This window comes from Cyprinodon tularosa, unplaced genomic scaffold (genome assembly GCF_016077235.1).
Source record: "Cyprinodon tularosa strain WSP-4 unplaced genomic scaffold, ASM1607723v1 ctg8, whole genome shotgun sequence".
In the NCBI taxonomy this organism is placed as follows: domain Eukaryota; kingdom Metazoa; phylum Chordata; class Actinopteri; order Cyprinodontiformes; family Cyprinodontidae; genus Cyprinodon; species Cyprinodon tularosa.
Genome location: NW_024039562.1, coordinates 1,369,573 through 1,378,112, shown reverse-complemented (window position 1 = coordinate 1,378,112; position 8,540 = coordinate 1,369,573).

Below are 8,540 nucleotides of genomic sequence, written 5' to 3'. Positions count from 1 at the left end.
CAGGGATAAATTTGATCACTTACAGAAGCCTTGACAGGGTAAACCTTTAAGGCAGTGTTAAGGTCAAATGTCAGTGGTGTAACAGGAGTGACTCCCCTCTGACATCACATCCCTGCGACAGAGTTTATTTAAGGAGCCCGCTCCTATTCAACTTTCTAGTTGCCAGTGGCCAACAGCCGTGTAAGGCTAGACACGCTGGTTTTCAGCTGAAAGCTATGCTAAGTAGCAACCAAAGGATGTGTTTACTGAACCTTTCCTACAATTCAGAAAGCGGTGATCGTAGTGACCGTCTTTTGCTTTGATTCAAACCAAGTTGAACGCAGTGTTTTGTGAACCCACCTGCTTAAGCAGGTGAGAGAGAGCTACCCAGCTCTGGTCTAGGGCGACAGTGGCGTAGGATGTAGGAATTTGCCCTGAAATCAAAGGATTGACGGTTAAACCCCCTGCTCCGACTTTCATTGTTGTTGTGTCCTTGGGCAAGACACTTCACCTGCATTATCTACTGATGGTGGTCAGAGGGCCCGGTGGCGCCAGTGTACGGCAGCCCCGCTTCTGTCAGTGAGCCCCAGGGCATCTGTGGCTACAATGTAGCTTGCCATCATCAGTGTGTGCCTGAATGAATGTAGTGTAAAGCACTTTGGTCAAGTTACCTGACTTGAAAAAAGGTGCTAGTACATGCCATTTACCATTTACATACCACTACTACTGGGCCCAACTGATATCAGACAAGGAGGAGTTAGAAGTCGCTTACCAGTGCCAGACTGGTCCCACCACTGTCTGAACCTGTGCCACTGCCTGCCACCTGAGTCCCGTAGCTGTGTGGAGAGGTCCCGTTTAAGGCTACACTGCCTGTGAGATGAACGGACTGGACAGAGGACAGGGTCTCCGAGCCGGAAAGAGCCAAACCAATGGGTTAGGGTTAATAAGTGCTCTGCTTGGGTGAACCACGTATAATAGATAATTGTGCATATATTTGTGTTTAATCTGAAAGAAGCTTTCTGATTCAACTCCCGATGGTTTTAACACCAGGACTCCCAGAATTCTGATAATACTAGACCTCCCACTGGCGGTCAATTTGACAGGTGACATTTTTCCCAATGGAACGCTTGAGTAGTGTCATCAACTGAATTGGTGCTAGTGTGCGATATAAACCCATTGTAGATATGTAAATCTTAAATATGTCTAATATATAAATTTTTAAAGGCTGTATTGTATGCTGTTACTATCTGTGGACTAAATTTGTATTAAAAATAAATCAGTAAAATAAGACTGTTTTACTACTAGGATAAGATCTCTGATAAAATAAAACAAATTCTCCTGAACAAAATCGCCGCACTTATAGCTGCTATGTCCAGGAGATCGTGATATCAGCCACAAGCTCGAGTTGGAGCTTTTACAGAATACTTTCTAATTATCTGATCCAGCACATTAATGCCAACCTGTGTGTAATTATAGTACATCACAGGCTCTGGTTTGGCTTTTGGGTCACTGAGTGTACCGGCTGAGATGGTGGCAGTGCTATCCAAACCTTAAACAAAAGTTTAAGTGTTGTCTGATGGGTCACTAATACGTCTGCGTTTTCCCGTGGGTGGGTGATCATCCTCAGACTCATCCTCATCGGTCTCTCCCTCTCCGCCTGAATTGCTATCATCAATACTTTAAAACATTCCTAAAGTCTCTTTTGCTGTTAGATTTTTTTTCCGAAAGCCATTTTTCCATATTAGCCAAAGAGTTTTAGGTAGAATGTTCGTTGGTACCGGTACCAAATCTCAATCAACGGCGGAAGAATTTACAATGCAACTACAGTATGCAATGTCCCACAGCCATTACAACTGTAATGGCTGTGGGACATTGAGGTAAAATTAACCATAGTCATTTTTTATTTTTATTTTATTAAATAATCTTTGTACAAATTAAGGAAATCTAGAAACAGGAAAAGTCAGTTAACATGACCAACATATGATTAATGTAAATAAAGTTCTTTGCCTTTAAAATCCCAGAACCGTCAAAATGACGGCCTCTGGAATTCTTGTGTTAAGAGATCTGAACTAGATGCCAATACTCACTGAGACTGGGAAAAGCCTTAAAGTTGCTTTTCTTACACAAATGTCAATTTTTTTAAACATTACAATGACAAAGTAAAGCAAAACTGAAGAATCAATTGCTCCAGGTCAGCGTTACACGATATACATTCAAATTTTATACTTAGCAAACAAAGGAAATCACCCAATCAACTCATAGTAACACGACGGCCAGATAAACTAGATTTAATGAGAACATATTTAATAACTTCATTTCAGTTTACCAACTTATCAACAAAAGTGACAAAGTTATCCCACAACACTGAAAAAAAATCTGTTTTAATTTAGTTTAGCTTAGGAAAGTAGGACACATTCGCTCTGGTGGCTGCTAAGCAATCATGGCTGGTGGTATCATGGGCATAACAGTGATGGCAAGACACCTCAAAATTATATTTAACCAACAAGAAAAAATTGTGAGAGCTGCTGCTTGAAATGCCAATGCATGAGGAGCTCCTTATCAAACAATATTGTGGGAAATAGTTAATTCTTCTAATTACTTATGTCATCATTAATAATATTTCTATGAATACACAATCAATGTACTATTGAGATAAGTTGAAAATGTTGCTTGGCGGCACACTGGGTGGCTCTGCTGCCTTGCAACAAGAAGGTTCCAGGTTCAATTCCTGGCCCGGGGTCTTTCTGCATGGAGTTTGCATGTTCTCCCTGTGCATGTGTGGGTTTTCTCTGGGTACTCTGTCTTCCTCCCACAGTCCAAAAACATGACTGTTAGGTTAATTGGGTTCCCTAAATTCTCCCTAAGTATTAGTGTACCTACCTGTTGCCCATAGACAGCTGAAGATGGGCACCTGCGACCCCAGCTGGGATAAAACGTGTCAGAAGATGGATAAACAACCACCATTGTCTAAAAATAGTGGCATATGGACATTTGCCACTATCTATTCTCTTGGTACGTAGCAAAAAACGTTGCTGTTTGCAAAATGCAGAGCTAATTTATGGATTTCAGCTAAACCATGATATTAAGTGATTTAATAATTTTTGCATCTTGGCTTTCCATGTAAGTAACTTAAAATAAAACTATTCTTCGGGATGTGTATAGAACCCCTTTTGGAAACTGAAGTAAACAGGGAAATGCTATTAGGCATGGCAAAAAAAAAACAAAAAAAAACTGGCTGTTACAGTGAGGGAATTTATTTTCCGTTTACCAACAAAATGGTAAATATGATATATTTCTTTTTATGTCGATGCGTTTTTCATTGCACATTTGTAAATCTATTTCTTCATTTCCAACAATAGAGATCTGGTTTAGTTTTTAATGGCACACCAAGTTGTTACTAGATGTTCTACTGTTGGGCTTTGGCAGTGGGTGGTGTCTCACATCATGGGTTTTTTTTTTCAGTATCAAACATACCAAACATACAAATTAAACAGGTTATCGTTTATTTTCCCGATTTCTGCTTTTGCTACAAAACTGTTTAAAATCAGATTACTTAAAAAGAGTGTCCTAGTTTCTCTTGGTAGCACTGCAGTCTGCACACTGCTGCACAAATTAGCCATTATTTTTGTCACATTATTTGGTTGATGCCCACTCACAATAACAAATTTGACAGACAACCATTTTGAAAGATAATTTTTATCTTTTTAGGGTAAAGATAAAACATTTAAAGGTACAAGTTTCCTGAGTTCAAACCTTAGCCATTCTACACAATTACTTCTTTGTGGTTGGAGCAACAGTGGACTAAAATGACCTACATTCTGCAACCAACATAGTAAAACAATGTCAACAGGTGCATCAAAAATATCTTAAAATGACAAGGTTATCATGCTAACAGGAAAGTACATTCTTTTTGAAATTCTAAGACTTTGCAGATTGTGAACACATCTGTTGTAGTCGCTCATATTTTTATTTTTTACCACATTTCGTCCCCATTTTCAATTACTGGTAGTGAGTCTGACATAATGGAAAAGTTCCAAATCTTCTTTTGGAAAGTAAGCTTGTTTTAGCGATGCAAACGGCAACTTTTAACAGTTTGTGCACAAGGAGAAATGGGCTCGTGCACGCTCTTGCATGCAGGCGGGTACAGGGTTGTGTGTGCATTTAACTGGAGAGGTTGGGTCTTTTCAGAAAATTCGCGAAAATCCTCCACTATACCTTTAACTTTTGGCAGAAGTTCCCAAAATAAAGGCTCCTGTTTTGGGGAAATGTCTTTGTTATTTTTTAAATCCAGTACCGTCAGCAAGTCTGACTAGAAGCAAAGCACAAACATTAACATTTTAATAAACAATGCGTGTGTTGATTTTCCTCTTATTTACTGCCTTATCTAGCACTTTCCTAATCATACTGACCAAATAAAGCACTTTAAGTTGCCCTTTTAAATAGACACACATTTATAAATCTATACGCAGTGCAAAATCCACCTAACTTTACAAGTAAAAACATAAAACACATACATCTATTTTCAAAACCTGCTTATCTCTCCACGGCCTCAAAGTACTGGAGCTCATCTCCAGCATTCTGCTAAGATAAGTTGCCATGCAGGGTTTTGCTTAAGCAAGAATACTGAACAAAAACTCTCAGAAAGGCCTCCATGGAAAGCTTGAAAACATCCTGTTTGCTGTGAGGACCCTACAGTATGTGCTTGGGATTTTAGATAAGTAAAAAAATAAAAAAAAAGCAAAAATATTAACACACTAAAATTCTTTATATTTGGTTTTATTTACTCCTTTTTTCACAAAATTAAAGCTAGTGAGACCTTCAATAGTCACAAGACTTAATCAAAGTCCACAATTCAGAAAAAAAGATTAGCAGCAACGGGCATTGTAAAAAAAAAAACATAGTTGGGTCAAAACAACATGCCATGCTTTGACTCCTGACACCACTTGTTAGGAGTCACCACATCAACTGTGTGGCAAATTTAAGAAAGAAAGAAGCAGAGAGGCAGCCAAGAGGCCCATGGGAACTCTGGTAGAGCTGTTTGTGAAAAATTGCAAGAAGAAATCATTTGTTGAAAGAAAAACATAATATGTACTTTTAACAGTTTGCTGGAAAACATAAAGGGGACTCAGCAAATATGTAGAGGAAGATGTTAGGATCACATAAAGCTAAAAGCATTTTTTTAAAGATTTTTTGTATTTTTTACTAAAATTCTGGGATACATCAATATCAAATATCAATTCAAGCAATAATGTAAATGTATTTGATAATCCTAACCCTTATAAACAATTAAACTTAAGGAAATATATTTTAAATAGCTCTCTGTGGTCCCTGGTATGAAGAATGTGGGGACTCAAACTCTAGGAAGGTCTTAAAGATGGAATGGGTTTGGGAAGTGATTTTAGATTAATTTATAATCAATCATTCAGCTCCCCTGATAATAGTCTTTGAAAGGAGGATGCACAAAACACCTGCCAACATGCAAAATGTGAGACAGAACTGGAACCTGCAACCCGAGGAGACGTGAAAACTTTCCACAGACTGTCAGAGACTGGTAGACGGTTACAAGAAGGGTCTTGAAACCAAACCAAAGGGGGTAATACAGCTTTTAGGGAACAGAGTAACACAACTTTATACAATATTTGATATTAAGCTGTAATTAAAGCACTTTTATTGAAGACCTAATATTGAAAGACCAACTTTACACATGAGAGCCTCAAAACAAATAGGTTTTCCAATTATCATTAATACAAAGGAACTGAAAACAATGCATTACTTTGTTTACACTTTACAATGATATACAAAATTGTGTTGATCTGTCACTTAAAATCTAAATGAAACAAACTGAACAGCTGTGATCTGACAAAAATATGAAAAGGGTGGGTTATTCTTTTTTAAAGTACTGACTGTTGATCCATGTGCGCCTTCTCAGGGATTCAATTCAATTCAGTTTATTTATATAGCACCAATTCACAAGACATGACATTTCAGAGCACTTTACCGAGATAGTTCAACCAGATCTTACAGTCAGATTGGCTCAAAGTTTTCTAAGGAAAACCAGTTGATTGCATCGACTCATTGACTCAAAGGCAATCCCCTCACATCAAGTATGCTTGTAGCGACAGTGGAGAGGAAAAACTCCCTTTTAACAGAAAGAAACCTCTAGCAGAACCAGGCTCAGTGTGAGCGGCTATCTGCCGAGGCCGACTGGGGTTCAAGGAGATAAAAGCAGACATACAGAAAGAAGCAGAGATACAAAAGGTAACCGTCAATCAGCTCCACAGGCTGCCCCATCCAGGAAACACACAGCAGGGCAGACGAGCCAGTTCCCATGTCAGAGGATGAAATAGAGCACATACAGTTAGTCACAGTCAGAGAACAGGGACTACACCGAAAAACAGGCCAAGTTCCAACAGCCACAAACAAAGGCATTGTAGGCAGTAGCACAGAGATAGATTAGAATACTTTCATCATTGTATCAGAATAGACAGAGATAGAATGAAGCAGAATGATGAAAAAGGGTCCCTATGTCTTCCAGCAGTCCTAGCCTATAGCAGCATAATATTTTACAGATAGCTCTAGATAACCTGCCCCACTCTTACTATAAGATGAATTTAGCTATGGGCTCAATTCAATGTGACGTATGCTGATATGGGAATTGTCGGCTAGCACAATAAAAAATTCTTTATGAAAACATAATTATGAATTTTTTATGGCACATCTGATGTCTTTTGGTAATTTTAACTAAATATTGTTGTTCTGAAACCTGGAGGAGTAATCCCACTGTAAGTAAAATACCAGTAATTTTTTTACGATATTCCTTACTTACTTCCAGTCAGTAAACTAATATTATTAATAAAGATGACCAGCTTTTCTTCTATGGAGTGAATGAATATTAAAGCTCTGAAAAAATTATTTTTGCTCTGCAAAGTAAAATCAATACAGGATGCTTCAAAGAGATGTTCTGTCAAACATTCAGCAGCAGCATCCTTCCTTGTGTTTTTTCTCAAAACTTGAATTCTTGGTTCTTTCTCACAGAACCTCATCTCTGGTTCTACTTCCTCCTTATAATTTCTTATCTCATCGTTCTACTGTATCTTGCTTTTCCTTGCACACACACACACACACACATACACCCCCCCACACACACTCTCTCCCTTTATTTCTTCAGCCTCTTCACAGTCCAGATGGCCTAGCTGCCCCCACACTCACTCCCCCACATACACTTACTCCAACCGCTCCACCCCACTCCTTTTCTCCCCTCCACAGGAACAGCCCTCCCCTTTTCAAGGAGTAAACCTCACCCCCCCATTAAAAACAAATAAAAAAAATGCAACCATTGTGTTTAGATTCACAATCTGCACAAACACACACACTCTCCAACACATCTCTAGTGTCCCTACACGGACTACAAGCTTACAAACGCCCACTCTCACACACACTAACACAAGATCTCCTTTAGAAATTTGAATTTGAGCAGCACAATGAGTGATGGGAACAGTGTAGGAATGCTGTTACTGTAGGTGTGATGCACGGCACAGAAAACAAGTCATCGGAGCAGATCGTGGCTCAGTTTTGTGGTGGATGTTTCATCATTGTTCAGACAGCAGAGAATAAAATCGCAGACACCCTTCATTGGTGATTCATGCAGGGATTGTTTGTTTCAATGAGATGTTCACGAATGTGCTTCTCAATGATGTGGCTTTAACATGAGGAAAAAAGGGACCTGTACAGCAGCCGTTTGAGAGCAGTGCTCATATTTTATAATTGACCTGTTAGGGGTTCAGGGACAAAGCAGGTCAGAAAGACACTCGGACTAACAAAAGGATATCAGAGCAACCAGAGGTGTAATGGAAAGAACTATTGTTGGAGAGCACGTGTTCAGTGGTAATGATTGGGATGGAGGGGAAAGCTGTCCCCTCTAAGTGTTTTTAGGGCTTGATGAGATGGGGGGGGGTCAAAATAAGAGTAGGAGGGTGTGGTTAACGGTTGCAATGCTCACAGGAAGCCGTGAAGCAGGGAAAGGGGAAGTGAACCACCCCCACACTGTTCCAAGGCCGCGGCGGCATTCTCCTCGAGGTTGGAACCAACTGACCTCAGAGCACAGCTCTCACCACACCTTTAAAGCCTCACACACACACACCCACACCTTCAGATGAATACAGCTGATAGTTGAAAGATACCGAGTCTGTTGTTCTCGAAAAAAAGCTGTCAGTAGAAACCAATGTTTATTACTCAAGTAGAAGTAGAAATCCTACTGTTTAAAAACACTTTTGTTGAATTTAGAATACCAACTTAAATCTTTTACTCAAGTAAAAGTGCTATTTTTAAAAATACTTTTAAAGTATTTTTACTTTTAATACTTTGTAAAGTATTAAAATATAAACGTATAAGTAATGCAGTAAAAAACGTTAAGGATGGAAGCTTTACTGAAGTACCCTTATAAAAGGACATTTTTCTGAATGATAATTTTACTTTTATTAAATTTTCTTAGTTTTATAACTACTGGTCACAGCGTCAAATTCAACTTTGCATAATCTTAAAAACTATTTTGACATGTGGCG